The 15,761-nt window shown below is 44.9% G+C and overlaps 1 protein-coding gene across 6 annotated transcripts in view; it reads right to left on the minus strand.

Annotated features, from left to right (window-relative positions):
- Nucleotides 1-15,761, minus strand: part of LOC105496408 (cAMP-dependent protein kinase inhibitor gamma) — an 88,454-nt gene that overhangs the window by 21,288 nt on the left and 51,405 nt on the right. For 3 of the 6 annotated variants that reach the window (XM_011766805.2, XM_011766806.2, XM_071079246.1), the window contains exon 2: nt 5,275-5,344. The exons of 1 other annotated variant lie outside the window; for it this stretch is intronic. The gene's annotated coding sequence lies outside the window, so the exon portion shown is untranslated. Of the gene's footprint in view, nt 1-5,274; nt 5,345-12,818; nt 12,967-15,761 lie in introns of all 6 variants that reach the window. 2 more of the 6 variants (XM_011766802.2, XM_011766803.2) reach the window with 1 other exon arrangement.

A 15,761-nucleotide genomic window follows, 5' to 3' on the forward strand; every position in this document is an offset into this window, starting at 1 on the left:
GCAAGGAAGTCCTTGGAAAACTGCCCATCCCTTCACAGTAGGATGGAGACTGCCACTCTCTGAGAACCGTGCTGTGTATCTGAGCCTGGGCAAGTTTAGATCATACATCCACAGCAGGAGGCCTGGGGAGGACCCAGCATGCCTGGCCACCAAGCAGTGATGCAGCTGGACTGTTTTGCTGCTTTCCAGAGACCTCCGTGGAAGCACAGACTTTCATGGGTTGAAGAGAGTTTGTGTCAATCTAGTTCCTCTAGAATTCTATAAAATGCATCTCCAAAATACACTGTGGAGAATGAAAAGAAGCAAGAGATTATCTCTATAGTATTCATCCATTCCTTCAGAAAAATTTTACTGATCCCTCAGTGTATACTGGGCTTGGGACTAGATGCCACAGATACAAAAAGAGTAAGATACCATTGTACACGTGAGGGAAGTCCATGGTCTAGCTAGGGAGCTCAGTTCATAAACCCGCAATTTTTAACTAGTGGTAGTAAGGGGGCACAAATCACAATTGCCAGAATCACTACAGGACAGTTTCTAATAGTAATTCTAATAAAGCCAGGTGGGGAGTCCTGGTGGGGGATTATTATTATTCTAATAATGCTAGGTGGGGGGACCTGGTGGGGGATTATTATTATTCTAATAATGCCGAGTGGGGGGACCGAGGGTGCGCTCTCTAGCTAATGATCACTGTCCTCATCAGCTGCTGTTACTGATGGTTGGGTATCACAGTCCACACACATGATGAGAGAGAGGAGTTTAGAAATCACTTCTGTTTACACATCTAAGTATGCCAGGCAGAGGGCACAGCATGCAAGAGGCAAGGGGAGCCTGCTGACCAGAAAGACCAGTAGAGGCTGTGGGGCTGGGGAGCAGTGAGAGGGAGAGGAGGTGAGTGGAATTACAGTCACTGGGGCCTTTCAGGGTCTTGAGGGCCAAGAGCAGACTTTGAATTTTGTTCTGACTTTGATTTTACCCTTAATATGTGAATGCTTCCCTTCCATGCCAATATTCAGAGGCTTCTCACTAGTGGAGGGTGAGTGAAGCCCTTCAGACAGTGAGCGAGTGTCTTCACACACTGCTCAGACACTGCACTGTGTGTCCATGGCCACTGCCAGCAGTGGCTGGGGCCCTGCTGCCTCTGGCTGCAGGAAGGATGTCCTTCCATCCTTCCTGCCTCCTGACAGAAGTAGGGTTCTGAACCCAGAACTCGCTACATAGGTAAATACTGGTTGAACAACAGCCTCCCTTGGAACCTGGAAGAGCAACATGTTTGCAAGCCAGGGACCATCACTACTTGAGCAGACTGTAGATGTCATCCGTATCTCTGGCCCACATTATCATAGTTTACACAAGGTTCCTAAGCCCTTGGTTGTTCAGTATTCCAGGCCTCGACCCCACACCTCCAGATACTGAGTCTTCATGGGACTGCCAGCCCCCTGTGAACAGTCCTGTGTAACTCCTGGTGGCCCATGGCATAGGCCCCTTAGCCTGAGTCCCCCTTCCTCTTCCCTGACCCACCAGAAGAGATGAAGTTTCCTTGTCTGCCACCTGCAGCACCTTGACTTCTTCCTAATAATAACCACAGTCGAAATTCATTCAACAGTCATTCAACAAATACACACAGAAATGTCCCGTGAGCCAGGCATGATGCTGATACATTTGCTCATTATCTGCCGTTCCAACTGATTCCAAGAGGGTAGGTACCCTGCCTTTCTTGTTTGTCACTGTGTCTTCGAAATATAGCACAGCTCCTGACATACAGATTTTAATCACTCAGTGACTAAATAACCACCTGAGTCCTGGCTCCTGACCAAATAAATAATAACAATGATAAGAGTAAAACAAAACAAAAATGTATTTAAAATTAATTTATTTAAAATTTAATAAAATAAAAAAATAGCTACCACTTATGGGGTGAATACACTATGTTCAAACATGCTGGCATGTCTGGGGTGCTGAGCGTGCATTTTCATGGTTATACTTGGGGCATCCCACAGCACGGTTGTACTTTTACAGCATAAAAAGTACTTGGGGCGCTGGATGTGGTGGCTTACGCCTGTAATCCCAGCACTTTGGGAGGCTGAGGCGGGCGGATCATGAGGTCAGGCGTTCGAGACCAGCTTGACCAACATGATGAAACCCCATCTCTACTAAAAATACAAAAATTAGCTGGGCGTGGTGGTGCACACCTGTAATCCCTGTTACTCAGGAGGCTGAGGCAGAAGAATCGCTTGAACCCGGGAGGTAGAGGTTGCAGTAAGCCGAGATCACGCCACTGTACCCCAGCCTGGGCAACAGAGCGAAACTCCATCTCAATTTAAAAAAAAAAAAAAAAAGTACTTGGGGCATCCCAAAGGACAGCTGTACATTTACAGTTATAATTGTGAACGTCAGCAATATTTGATACTGTATCCCAGTTCATGCCTAAGCAGAAACACTAGAGGCCTGGTGTGCTCTCAAGATGCTGGCATCCGAGAGGCTGGTGGCCAAGGGAGCACAGTGGCCCACAACACTTTGGATTCTCTCTAGACCAGTGTTCTTAAACTTTAAGGGTCACAGACACATTTGAGAGTTTGAGGGAAGCTACGGATACTTTGCCCAGAAAAGGATATATTCTCTGCATGTGTGTGTGTAACCATACCTGTGATTACAGGGGGCTCTTAAAGCCCTAACGCCTACCCATAAGCCCTAGCTAAAAACCCCAGCTCTAGACATCACATAACCCTGCATTCTTAAGGTCTGGAGGCTCTGGACCTCAACTCTCCCAGCACAGCTGGAACAGAAGCCTTCCTAAAAATGGCCTTGGCCAGAAAAACAGTCCTGGGAGCCGACTGCTGCATCCTAGTCACTGCAGACATCTGTAACCAGGGGATTCCCAGGGGCCCTGAGTCAGAACAGGTCACAAGATGGGTGGCTTGGAAGGTTGCTATGGCAAGGCCCTGAAGCCTTGCTGATAAGCAGCTGAATAGTTCCAACCTCAAGGCAGCTTCCCTCCAGATGAGACCCTTGCTATGACAACAGTGAAAAGGACTCTTAAGAGAGGTGCTGGAGGCAGAGCAGAGGCCAAAAGAGGGAATTCAAAGGAGCTGGAAATCCCCCAGACTCCCAGGACTACTAGTACCTGGAGAAATAAAGGCTGGATTCTCTGCCCCAATTGCAATGAGACAGAGCTGAAAGGGGGTGAGGGGTGGGAATGGGGGAGGCAAGTAAGCTATGGATCAGAGCCTGTATGAATCGGGGCTCCACCAATTGCTAGCTGTATAATGCTGAGAAAATCACTTAATATCTCTGAGCCTCAGTTTCTTCTTTTGTAAAACAGAGATATCAACCCCCAACCCTTAGGGTTGTTGTGAAATTAAAGGAAATTCATGCGTAATTTTTTTGAGTCCTTTCCTCCTAGGAATCTGAAAAGGTAAGGAATGAAGGAAGTATAGGATGATAGCTGAGAGCTCACTCTAGTCTCAGACGAAACCTGTTAGGCAAAATTCCTGACCTCTCCGGACCTCAGGTTCTTCAACTGTGAAACGGGGACAATGATACTTTATAAGGTTCTACTAGGATTGGAAATAATGGATGTATAATGCCTGGCTCACATGACAAGATGCTCAATAAAAGGTGGTGGTTACTATTATCAGAAAGGCAAAGCTAAATTCAAGAAGTCGTTTTGGTGTAGCTGAAAAAATAGAAGATGTGGAACTAAAAAAAGCTCGAGTGAAATCTTGGTTATGCAACTTTCCAGCTCTGGTACATAGGCTAAATGATGTAATCTCCAAAGGCCTCAGTTTCCTCCTTGGTAAAACATGGATAATAACAGAAACTACCTAATTAGACACTGGATATAAAGGTTTAGCCCAGCATTGGCACAAGAGCACTCATCCATATGCTATAAACCATATTCTTTGAGTTTACACAACAGCTCAGGGTATGACTGATGGCTTCCTGTGACCTGGGCAGATTCTTTAAATTGTTTTCAGTTTTATTAAGGTATAAGTGACAAATAAAAATTTTACATATTCACACTGTGACATGATTATCACAATCAAGCTAATTAACATATCCACCACCTCACACAGTTACTTTTTGTGGTGAGAACACTTAAGATATACTCTCTTAGCAAATTTCAAGTATAAAATACCGTATTATTAACTGTAATCATGCTGTACATTAGGTCTCCAAAATTTATTCATCTTATAACTGCAAGTTTGTACCCTTTGATCAACATCTCCCCATTTCCCCAACAACCCTTCTACTCCCCTACAGTGCTATAGAGAGAGAAAATCACAAGACCTTCTCTCTCTCATGCAGCTTTCAGTTCTCACACCATCCTTAGCTTATGGACAGACGCACAGTGGATTCCGCAAGCTCTTCAGAGCAAAGCACTCATCCCCAGGCTCTTTAGCCTCCTTATGAAAATTCCAGCTATGGAGAAGGTCCAGGTGGGTGTAGGCCAATCCAGAATAGCCTTCAATTCTGATACCTTAACAACTACATCCATGGATGCCGACAGATGCCCGGTGGGTAAAAAGATCTCTGTGGATCCAGTACTTCCAACTTGACAATTCAAAGAAATTCACCAGATTTGTTGATAAATACTGCTGCTTTAGGTAAAAAGTCAATTATTATGCTACCATGAGTTTAAAATTATTAACTTATGCCAGAAACATTTAGACATCATAAACTATGGACATTGACCCAAGGTAGCCATACTGCCAGGCGGGCCACTTGTGCTCTGTGAATGGCAATTTGTTTTCAGCTGGAGGAACCGCATCTTCATCCCCTCTCACCAGACTACTGGGCCGAACCCATTTCTTTGGGTTAGGTTTTGCCTGCTTTTGCTTCTCTATTACAGCATTAAAATGAAAATTCCCATAATGTGCCCCGGTCTTTGTGAAAACAGCTTTACAGAAAACTCTTGGCGGAGAAGAAAGCTGGCACCAGGCCCAACATTGCTAGTAACTCCTGTGTATGATTGCACCTGCTGAAGTACATGGCTGGGAAACCCATCCCCTCTTAAGCCACCAGAGGTAAACTGTCTTTCTGATGCTATTACAAAAAACTGCCTGAAAATGGAATCTTGACTGTGAAATTGCAGCGTGATGTTATGTATATAACTTTTGAAAAGAGCCATCCTGTTTTTTCTTCATAGGGTCAAAATCTCCCACTAATTTCATTTGGAACTTATGTATTTTCTTCCTTCGGCCAGAAATAAAGATATTCAGGCAAAAATGTGGGCTGCTCTGGCAGTAGAGTATGAACAGCATCACTACCTACCTGGTTTAATTTCTTTTTCCTGCTTGCATCTCTTCAGATTTTCCACTGTTGACTAATCAGTATGGGAATTCTAAGGAACCAGAAGAAAAGCAAAAATTAGAGCTATACATACTCTGGGATTATAAATTGAAACAATCTTTTGGGAAGACAAGTTGACAATACCTATTAACATGTTAAATGTGCACACATATCCTTTGGGGTGAAATTCCTGGACACGTCACATTCCTGAAATGTCCAGGAATTTATACTACAGATATATTTACCTAAGTAAAAAGATACTCAGTGAAACACTGTACAGTAGCAAAAGCAAGGGGGGAAAACAACTTAAATGTCTATTAATAGAAAAACAGTTAAATTATGGTGTATCAATACCATGAGAAACTATACAGCTATTTCAAAGAATGAAGGAGATTTCATTGTACTGATATGGGAAAATGTACATGCTTGATTGTTAAAAAGTATATTGTAAAATTGCATATATTATCATTTTTTAATTTAAAAAAATATTTACTTTTTTTTTAAATTTTAAGAGACAAGGTCTCACTCTGTCCCCAGACTGGAGTATACTAGTGCGATCATAGCTCACTGTAGCCTCAAACTCCTGGCCTCAAGCAATCATCCACCCTTAGCCTCCTGAGTAGCTGAGATTACAGGTGTGAACTACTGTGTCCAGCTCAAATGTGAACGTGATTATTTATGTTTAGAAAAAAGAAAAAAGTGCAGCATTTGTGTACATGCACATTTTTAAAAAGTATACATACTTTACACTTTAAACAATTTTAAGTATACATAGAAAAGGGCAAACTGCAACCAATGGTTCTCCCTGGGAAATTTCTCTCTTTCGAAAAAAATTCTTCTCTTTTGAGAAACTGTGAGAAAAGAAATGAAAGACTTTCACTTTGTACATTATCTATTTCTGTTTTGATTGAAAACTTTTAAAGAGGCACGTAAAACTTTTAAAGAGGCATGTGTAACTTCCACATTCATTACACATGCTATGCAAAAAATTCTATATCTAGCTAACATATCAAGTGTGAGGACAAAAGATATTTTCAAACAAAGACTGGGCAAGTTTACCATTCACAGGCCCCAAGAATACTCTCCAATAGAAAGGAAACTGAATACAGAAAATAAGTGAGGTTTTTAGAATCAATAATGAGCAAAGGAAGGAATAATCCAGCACCCTTCTTTACTCCCTCTCCCTCCTTTACTCTTGGTATAACTGACTCCTCTTCTCAGTTTTTTTTTTGAAATGGAGTCTCACTCTGTTACCCAGGCTAGAGTGCAACGGCACGATCTTGGCTCACTGCAACCTCTGCCTCCCAAGTTTAAGCGATTCTCCTGCCTCAGCCTCCCAAGTAGCTGGGACTACAGGCGCGTGCCACCGCACCTGGCTAATTTTTGTATTTTTTTAGTAGAGACGGGGTTTCACCATGTTGGCCAGGCTGATCTTGAAATCCTGACCTCAGGTGATCCACCCGCCTCGACCTCCCAAAGTGTTGGGATTACAGGCATGAGGCACCGCGCCCAGCCCTCTTCTCAGTTTCAATAGCACCTTTTCAAGGAAGACCCCAGCCACACTCTCCTCTTTCACTCCCCCTGCTTATTGACTTCTTAAAGTCACCAGTTGTGCTTGTAACTTCGTGCAGGTAAAGGCCATGCCTGTTTTATTTAATATCATCCACCTATCACCTTGCCCAGTGCCTGGCGGGTATTAGGTTCTCAAAAAATACTGGCTAAATATGTGAAAAATTTATTGAAGGCTCAGCTCAAATGCTACTGCTCCTCCAATTTCTTAGGCTTTCTACAGGACTCTGTCCCTATCTTGGGGCATTTTCACAATGTGTTCATGTTATCTGAGTCTTTTTTTCCAACCTCAAAGTCTTATTTACCCTGACATTCCCCATAGCACCTTGCAGGATGCCTAACACATAAAGGGTTCTCAGCAGTAGATGAATCCATGCACACGCACAGGAAAGTATAAATGATGGCCGCAGGCTCTAACCAACTGCAGATAGTAGTGACTGGAGCCCAGAACACAAGCCCCTTTGAGATATGCAAACAAACATGAGACTCTGCCCAGGGAGAAATTAAAATTAGAGCTAAACTTGAAATACAGTGGTGTGGGTGGGGGGATTGGGAGACAGGCCCTTATTCAAAAACAGAGAAGTGAAATCACTGAGTGATGATTTATTTTAAGTGTGTTTTTCTGTACTATCTAGCTTTTCTTCCCTTAAACATATTCTAATTTTGCAATCAGAAAAAAAAATCCACAATAAATGTTATAAAAACAAACCAATGGAAAATCAGTGGCGATTTTAGACTACAAAAGTCACCCGTCCCTCTGTTTCCTTACTACAACTTTGGACTTCAGATTCAGGGCCCTCTCAGGTGGGGCCCATACATTTTGTGAGGAAGTGTTCTTTCCTCTGAAGCCACAGGGGATAGGAAGGTGCCAGAAATGAGTGCTTCAGCAGGGGCAGCTCTCAGTTGCTTCCTAACGCAAATGCTGGCAAAGCTCCCAGAGTCAGGAACTGTAGGGAGAGAGCAGAAGGAATCAACCCAGTGCAAGGTCAGGGCCTCCACCAGATGCTCATCCAGGGTCTGGCATTTTAGAGCACTTGTGCATATTTCTTTCGCAGTACTTTTCACATGCCATTAAAATTATTCACTCCTCTGCCTATCTTCCCTTGATGGACAGAGAATTCCACAAGACCAGAGGGAGTGTCTTTACCCGGTCCTCTAGCCCAGTGCTTAGTACTAACAGGCTCTCAACGTACATTTATGGAACGTTAAAGGCCACACTGATAAAGTACTAAAACAGTACTAAAACTGACCTAGGTCCCTGGGACATAGTAAGAATACACCGAATACTTTCTTCAGTGCCATGAAGGGCCATTATTCAGTTCTGAAGAGCTAAGCTAAAACCTGTAATTTCTTGAAAGATTAAAAAGAGACTTTTTAGGAAAAGGGGCTTCCTCCAAGTAAGAGCGGATGCATTATGTGTTCTAATCTGCAATTCATAATCAGTCAGCATAGGTGCCGATGGCAACTTCCAAAGAAACCATTCTTTGAAGGAGCAGTACTCCAAGTTTTCCTAAGGCATTTCTGAAGGATTTCCAGGAGGTAGTGAGCTCAGCCTAGGGTCATGATTAATAACCTGTTTCCCAGAACTTTAGATTTTCCACCTCAGTCTCCACTTAGGAATTCCTTCTGGCCCCTCGTGAAAGCACTTGGCAGAGTTAACTGGGCCAGTTCAGCTTCTTGTCTGTCACACCCAGCACATGCTACCAGCTTCTTCCTTAAGTGGCTGGGCCAGGGTCCTCTGGTCCCAAGAGAACAGCACCCACTTCTGCTTTTGGCCTCAGCACTGGCTGGCTGATGTGAGGTTCAGCACCACTTGACTGGGTGACAGGAAATAATGTTTGAAGAGCCAACATGGCAGCTCCAGGGTCCATCACAGGGGTTTCAAAATGATGAGTTCAAAGATAACTTCCAGTTCCTCATGCAAATGCCATCCTATGTCTGAGGGGGCAGATGCCTGTGTACACTGGCTGACATTCTCTTTCTGGAAATTGAGAGCAGCTAATCCTAAGCATGTATTTTTGTACCAAGTAAGTGCTTTATGAGCCCTATCTCATTTCATCCACATGGTACCGCTTTGAGGTCAGTATGACTGTGACCCCCCACTTGCCAGAAAAAGAAGTAGGTTCTATAAAGTGAAGTGATCAGTCTAGGATCTCCCGGCTAGGAGGTGGTGAGAGCAGAGCTCTTACCTGCTATCCCTTTCCAATTTCTCACCAAACTCTAGATTGTCTAAATTGAAAGAGATGGCGGACACCAACCAGACGCAGGGCTGCAAATTCCCACAGGGGCCAGGGGCCAGGGGCCAGGGGCCAGGGGCCAGGGAGGAGACTAGAGGGCACAAGTGATGGGGCAGGGGAATGCACAAATGGCAATGAACTGGAGAACACACCTGCCTAAAGGCATTCAAATTAAAACCAAAACACTACTCTGACTTCTGACTCAAGTTCACTCATCATCATTTAACAGATGGAGTGACTGAAATCCAGGGAGGTGATATGAAAAAGGCACTGCAGTATGGTGAAATATTCAAGGGCTTCGGGGATAGCCAGTTCTCATTGGGAACTCAAGCTCTATCCCCTGCCAGCTGTGAGACTCTGGGCAATCCACTGCACCTCTCTGTGCCTTTCTCATGTGTAAAATGGAGATGATCTCTGCCTCACATCATTGCTGTGAAGATTAACAGAAGTCAGCATATCCAAGATGCCCAGCCCTGTGTGTGACATTTATTTCAGGAAGATACAAAAGCCAAATAAGATCTCTGGACACGTCTTTTCCACAACCTACCTCCACTCCCAAGATGCCCTAAACTCACTGCCGGGAGTGACTGAGGTGGGGTAGATCAGGAAACACACACTGATAACAGGAGCAACTTTGACACACAAAACAAGAACTGAAAGCCGCCCTCATCTGGTACATGAAGGCCTAGTTGAGGAGTGTGAGGCATTCCATATTTCCACTCTCCACTTCCTGGCAGGGACCACAAAATCTAGGTACCTTCCTTCTGGAACATCACCTCCTCACTACTACCTTAGGAAAAAAGGTGGCTTTTTTGATTACCCCAAATCTCAAGATCCCGGGGGGGCTGGGATGAAGCAGAGGCGGCCCTGGCCTTCCCACTGCCCATGCCCATGAGTGGGTCCATGGCAGCAACAGTCCACCTTCGATGGGATGAAATGCTGGGGAAGACTGCAGCTTTAAGAAGTGCCGGCCGGGCGCGGTGGCTCACGCCTGTAATGCCAGCACTTTGGGAGGCCGAGGCGGGCGGATCACAAGGTCAGGAGATCGAGACCACGGTGAAACCCCGTCTCTACTAAAAATACAAAAAATTAGCCGGGCGCGGTTGTGGGCGCCTGTAGTCCCAGCTACTCGGGAGGCTGAGGCAGGAGAATGGCGTGAACCTGGGAGGCGGAGCTTGCAGTGAGCCGAGATCGCGCCACTGCACTCCAGCCTGGGCGACAGAGCGAGACTCCGTCTCAAAAAAAAAAAAAAAAAAAAAAAGAAGTGCTAGGCCGGGCGCGGTGGCTCAAGCCTGTAATCCCAGCACTTTGGGAGGCCGAGGCGGGCGGATCACAAGGTCAGGAGATCGAGACCACAGTGAAACCCCGTCTCTACTAAAAATACAAAAAATTAGCCGGGCGCGGTGGCGGGCGCCTGTAGTCCCAGCTACTCAGGAGGCTGAGGCAGGAGAATGGCGGGAACCCGGGAGGCGGAGCTTGCAGTGAGCCGAGATCATGCCACTGCACTCCAGCCTGGGCAACAGCGTGAGACTCCGTCTCAAAAAAAAAAAAAAAAAAAAAAAAAAAAAAAGTGCCAAGGGACTCCATCTCTACTACAAATACAAAAATTAGCCAGACGTGGTGGCAGACGCCTGTAAACCCAGCTACTCGAGAGGCTGAGGCAGAAGAATCACTTGAACAAAAACGGGAAGCGGAGGTTGCAGTGAGCCGAGATTGTGCCATTGCACTCCAGCCTGGGAGACAACCCTCCTGTTAACTAAAACCTTAATTCAAACAAATAGTTTCTAAATACCACAACTTCCTGAGGATTAGGGTCTCTGATGCGCTTAAAGATAAAAAAAAAAAAAAAAAAAAAAAAAAAGAGAGAGAGAGAAAGAAAGCAAGAAAAAAAACCCCTTAATTTGTTAAGACCTGGCACCTTAGAAACTCAAAATTAAAGATCTGATGTCTTTTGCTTTTTTTTTTTTTTTTGCACTCTGGCTGTGGCTATCCTTCCCTTGTGGCAGGAGGGGGTAGGTCTATGCTAAATGATGAAACAGGGGCAAATAGAGGGATTTTCCCCTTTCTTCTCCCTCTCTTGCCAAACTAGGAACTAGGATGGTGGGCTTTACATTTAAATTACGTCATGTCTCCTTTGTACCTACGTGCCAGGCTTTCTACTAGGCAATGGGGCATAGTGATGGGCTAGACAGACACGCAGAGAGGGTGCAGATGGTCTAGTGGAGACATGGGGAACTGAAGTTACGCCAGTAATTATGTAAATACAGTTCAGTTAAACATGAAGGGGTTCAGGATAATATGAGAGCCTATAAGTAGATGGTTGCCCTCAGTCAGTGACGGGAGGGAATAATACTGACCATCTAGTGCTCTGTAAAGGGTTGAGCATAAGATAGGGCCTAGTGCTTAAGAGATACTCAATAATGTCAATTCCTTCTTTCCGCTCTCCCCAAGTGTACGTGCTTGTGTATGCGTGTGCACATACACATACCACTGAGACTTTGTCTTTGTCTTTCTTCAAGAACACCTAACCTGAAAAAGACCCATAAAAACTCAGAAGTAACTTAATGTTGCCTGTTTTATGTCTTCTTTTAACTGTCCTCCAGGCACCCGGTTTTAGCTCTTCTGGGAAACCAAAAACCTAGGATACTTTGCTCCTAAAGCCATAAGGGCCCAACACAAAGGGAAAAGAAATACAGACAGTTCGTTTCATACTGAATTTGGAAATACAGAGATCATCTAGTTTTGTCCCCTCATTAGGTACAAATGAAGAAACAAGACCTAGAGAGTGTGAAACACTTGCCCAAGGTGACAGTTTCCTCGGGTGACCCTTCTAATATATGGTAGCTTTTTGTTTAAGCTGAAATCTTTCCCTGTTAGCTGTAACTTTTCAAATATACTTAACCTGCTAACGGGGGAGGTGGGCTCCCACACACTGCAAGCCATCTCAAGCCACCTAGGAACCCTCAGTTCAGGGACCCACCAAGTAAGGGACCTGGGTTTTCCTCTCTACAGAGTAGCTTGCTTAGTTTCAAACCCTGAAAACAGATACCAACAAATAAAACGCCTAAGGGCTTACATGTCCTGTTTATATTCTAGGCATAAACAGCAAATTTTTAAAAGGAAGCAATACAAAGATCGCAAACCCAAGGTTAAAGATTCCCAACCCCTTTCCATCTTGGAGTTTTCCACACAGCTGCTGTAGCACTGGGTTTATATGTGATAAATTCATGAAGTCTGACCGTATCTGTAACTGAAATTTAACACAACAATCATATTCCTGAGGGGGAAGATCATGGGGAATTTTCACCACTTTCGGAGACTTTTCTTTCTAGAATGTTTAAAAATTATTATACCACCTTTGTAATCAGAAAAAAAGTAAGGGTTTTACAAACACCAATTTCTTAGGGAAGGTTTATTTCTTCACCTATATTTGGAACAAGGAGCTGCTTTTAAAGCTCTGAATACTCTGTCAAAGTTCTTTGGGTAAAAATGAAACGGCATCTGAATGGAGCCCATCTGTGAGACTTGAGGCTCCTGACTAGCCTTAGGCAGTTTCAGACAAGGCCATAATTTTCAGAGCAAGCTCACATATATCATTATATAAAAATAGACATTTTGTGGCCAACAGGCTGGAAAGCAAGCTCTCCAGAGAGCTCTGCCTCCAAGCTCTGCTTCTCCCTGGGGGTGGTGGGCAGGGGAGGAGAGTAAAGTTCTACTTACAAGAGCAAAAGTTTCCTCAAAATCCAGCGGTCCTCAGTCAGAAGCGGAGGCAGAATTTACGAAACCAGGATTCAAGGTTAGCAGTCCAGACCTGTGGTGCAGGCAGGATTCTCACTTTACCCCGCTCTCTGTCTCTTCCCCGTGTCTCCTAAATGAAAAGCACTTTGAGGTTTTAGTGGGTGTTTCCCATGTCTCGGGCCAAGTAAGTCCCCATTTGTTGTAATCCAATGCTCAGCCTGATGATGTCAACCACACAACTCACTCACTCAGTTTCCACCTCTCTGTCCACGGGAGAGATCCATTTCCTTTGGACAATGAGCCAGGGGGCTGTAACTGCATCCCAGGCCACCACGCTCGCCTAACATCCTTCCTTCAATTTTCAACCCTGCAGCTTTAGTGACAAAAGGTTTCCTATCCACTCACTGAGCCAGGGTTCCTGGGTAAATTCCTTTGCTTCTTTTTTTTTTTTTTTTTTTTTTTTGAGACGGAGTCTCGCTCTGTCGCCCAGGCTGGAGTGCAGTGGCCGGATCTCAGCTCACTGCAAGCTCCGCCTCCCGGGTTCATGCCATTCTCCGGCCTCAGCCTCCCAAGTAGCTGGGACTACAGGCGCCCGCCACCTCGCCCGGCTAGTTTTTTGTATTTCTTAATAGAGACGGGGTTTCACCGTGTTAGCCAGGATGGTTTCGATCTCCTGACCTCGTGATCCGCCCGTCTCGGCCTCCCAAAGTGCTGGGATTACAGGCTTGAGCCACCGCGCCCGGCCATTCCTTTGCTTCTTAGTGGGTTGTCTGCTTTCCCATGTGTTTAATTCCTTTCTTTGGTATATAATATACTAGTTAAGGTGGAGATCTTCACCCCACCCCACACCTATCTCCTTCTTCCTGTCCAATTTTCCAAGTTGTTTAATTTCTCCCAAGTCTCCTAGGTACATGCTGGGCACAGTACATGAGTTTGTCCTTCATGTAGAGTAGGTGATGTGTGCCCACGGGGAAGGCTTGGAAACAGCACTGGTCTGTCCCCTGGGGAACTGGGTTCCGGTCTTGGTCAGGCTTTCAACTGAATGAATGACCTCAAGCAAGTTACATCCCTCTCTGGACCTCAGTTTCCCTATCAACAAAATGCTGGCTTTGCTGCTTTCCACTTCTGAGATTCAATGACTAAACATCAGTGACTGGGGAGCTTATCAACAAATGCATTACAGAGCATTTTACTACAAGCTACCCAACTACATGCTTGAGGGAAGGAAGAACCCTGGAGAAGTCAGAGGCCATTACCCAAGATGCCAGGCTCAGCTGGGCACCTTTACCCCCTTTATGAAGGAGATGGACACATTCTTTGGGAGTAAAACCAAAAGAATTCACTGAACAAGTCCTTAGGGACATGAAAAGCAGCAGCATAAACTACAAGACAAGACAAACAAGTAAGAGACTGTAAGTGTCCTTAGGGACCAACATGGAACAGCAGTGGTTACGAGAGATCATTTCTTGCATTTGGAGAATGCTTGATGGGAAAGACAAAGAACATCTCTCTACTTTTGTGTACAATGGGAAGCAAGGTGACATGCATAGTGGTTAGGAACATCATTTGGGAGCCACAGATGTGGATCTGAGTCCTGTGTGACTTAATTTCTCTGAACTTCAGTTTTTTTCACTGTCAAGTGGGATACTCGTGCCTCTGTTTTAGGATTGTGAGAATTAAAAAACACATGTAAGGAAATTGAAAGTATTTGGTACATAGTAAGTATTGAATCAATGTTTGCTCTCGTTGTACATAATCTCATTTGATTCTCATAGCATCCTTAGGAGAGTGAGGTAAGTGCTATGAGGCTACATGATCAACCTCTCCTTCCTGGATAAGAAGACATATACAGAGAAGTCAGGTGACATGCCCAAGGTCACACAGCTCAAAACGAAAGGGACAGAATTAGAAATGAAGCCTCAACTCCTAACTAGGTCAGCACACATGCCACACACGACAATGCCAACGCCATTTCTCAAAACGGTTGCTGCAGCCAGCCTGGGAAAGGAAGCACGCAGGCCACGAGGTCGGAGAGGCTGCTTTCCTTGCTTTGCTACCCAAATCCTATGTGGCCTGAAGCAAGACTGGGCTTCGACTAACTCTCTCAAAGGGAGCAGATGTGATATGTTTCAATGCCACTTCGATGGTGATGGGAAGGTGGGACCGGAGCTCTACTGGGAAAGCAGCTCTCTGTAGTGGGGAAGAGGCTGTGGTAGTTTATGGTTTAATGAACATTTTTACTAGTTCTCAGAAAACATAGATGCTTATCAAAAAACACCCAAGAAAACAGGCTATATGAGGAGGGAGTTTGCCAATCTGAAGGCTTTTCAACAATGTGACATAGGACTGCTGTGGAATAACCACCACACCAGCCTGGCTGGGCGTGCTGGCTCACGCCTGTAATCCTAGCACTTTGGGAGGCCCAGGCGGGTGGATTGCCTGAGCTCAGGAGTTTAAGAGCAGCTTGGGCAACACAGTGAAACCCCATTTCTACTAAAATACAAAAAAAATTAGTCAGATGTGGTGGTGTGCGCCTGTAGTCCCAGCTACTTGGGAGGCTGAGGCAGAAGAATTGCTTGAACATGGGAGGCGGAGGTTGCAGTGAGCCGAGATTGCACCACTGCACTCCAGCTGAGTGCAGACTCTGTCTTAAAAAAAACAAAAAACAAAAAAAAAACCCCAAAAAAAACCACCATTCTGGTAACCCACAGAGAGCAGTCGCTCACAGCTCAGAGAGATCTGGGCTTCCTTCTGGACACTAGACCTTCTTGCTGTGCCTTGGTTTCCCAGTGTAAAATGAGAAGAAGAATAGCCTTACTCTCCAAGGTTCTTGTGTTGGTTATGTGCCTGGCACATACTATACATTGAAAAATACTTGAATACTTCTTGTCTAATTCTGACCGTTTCATCATCCTTTGCCCTAAT

Source organism: Macaca nemestrina, chromosome 15 (assembly GCF_043159975.1).
Source record: "Macaca nemestrina isolate mMacNem1 chromosome 15, mMacNem.hap1, whole genome shotgun sequence".
NCBI lineage: Eukaryota > Metazoa > Chordata > Mammalia > Primates > Cercopithecidae > Macaca > Macaca nemestrina.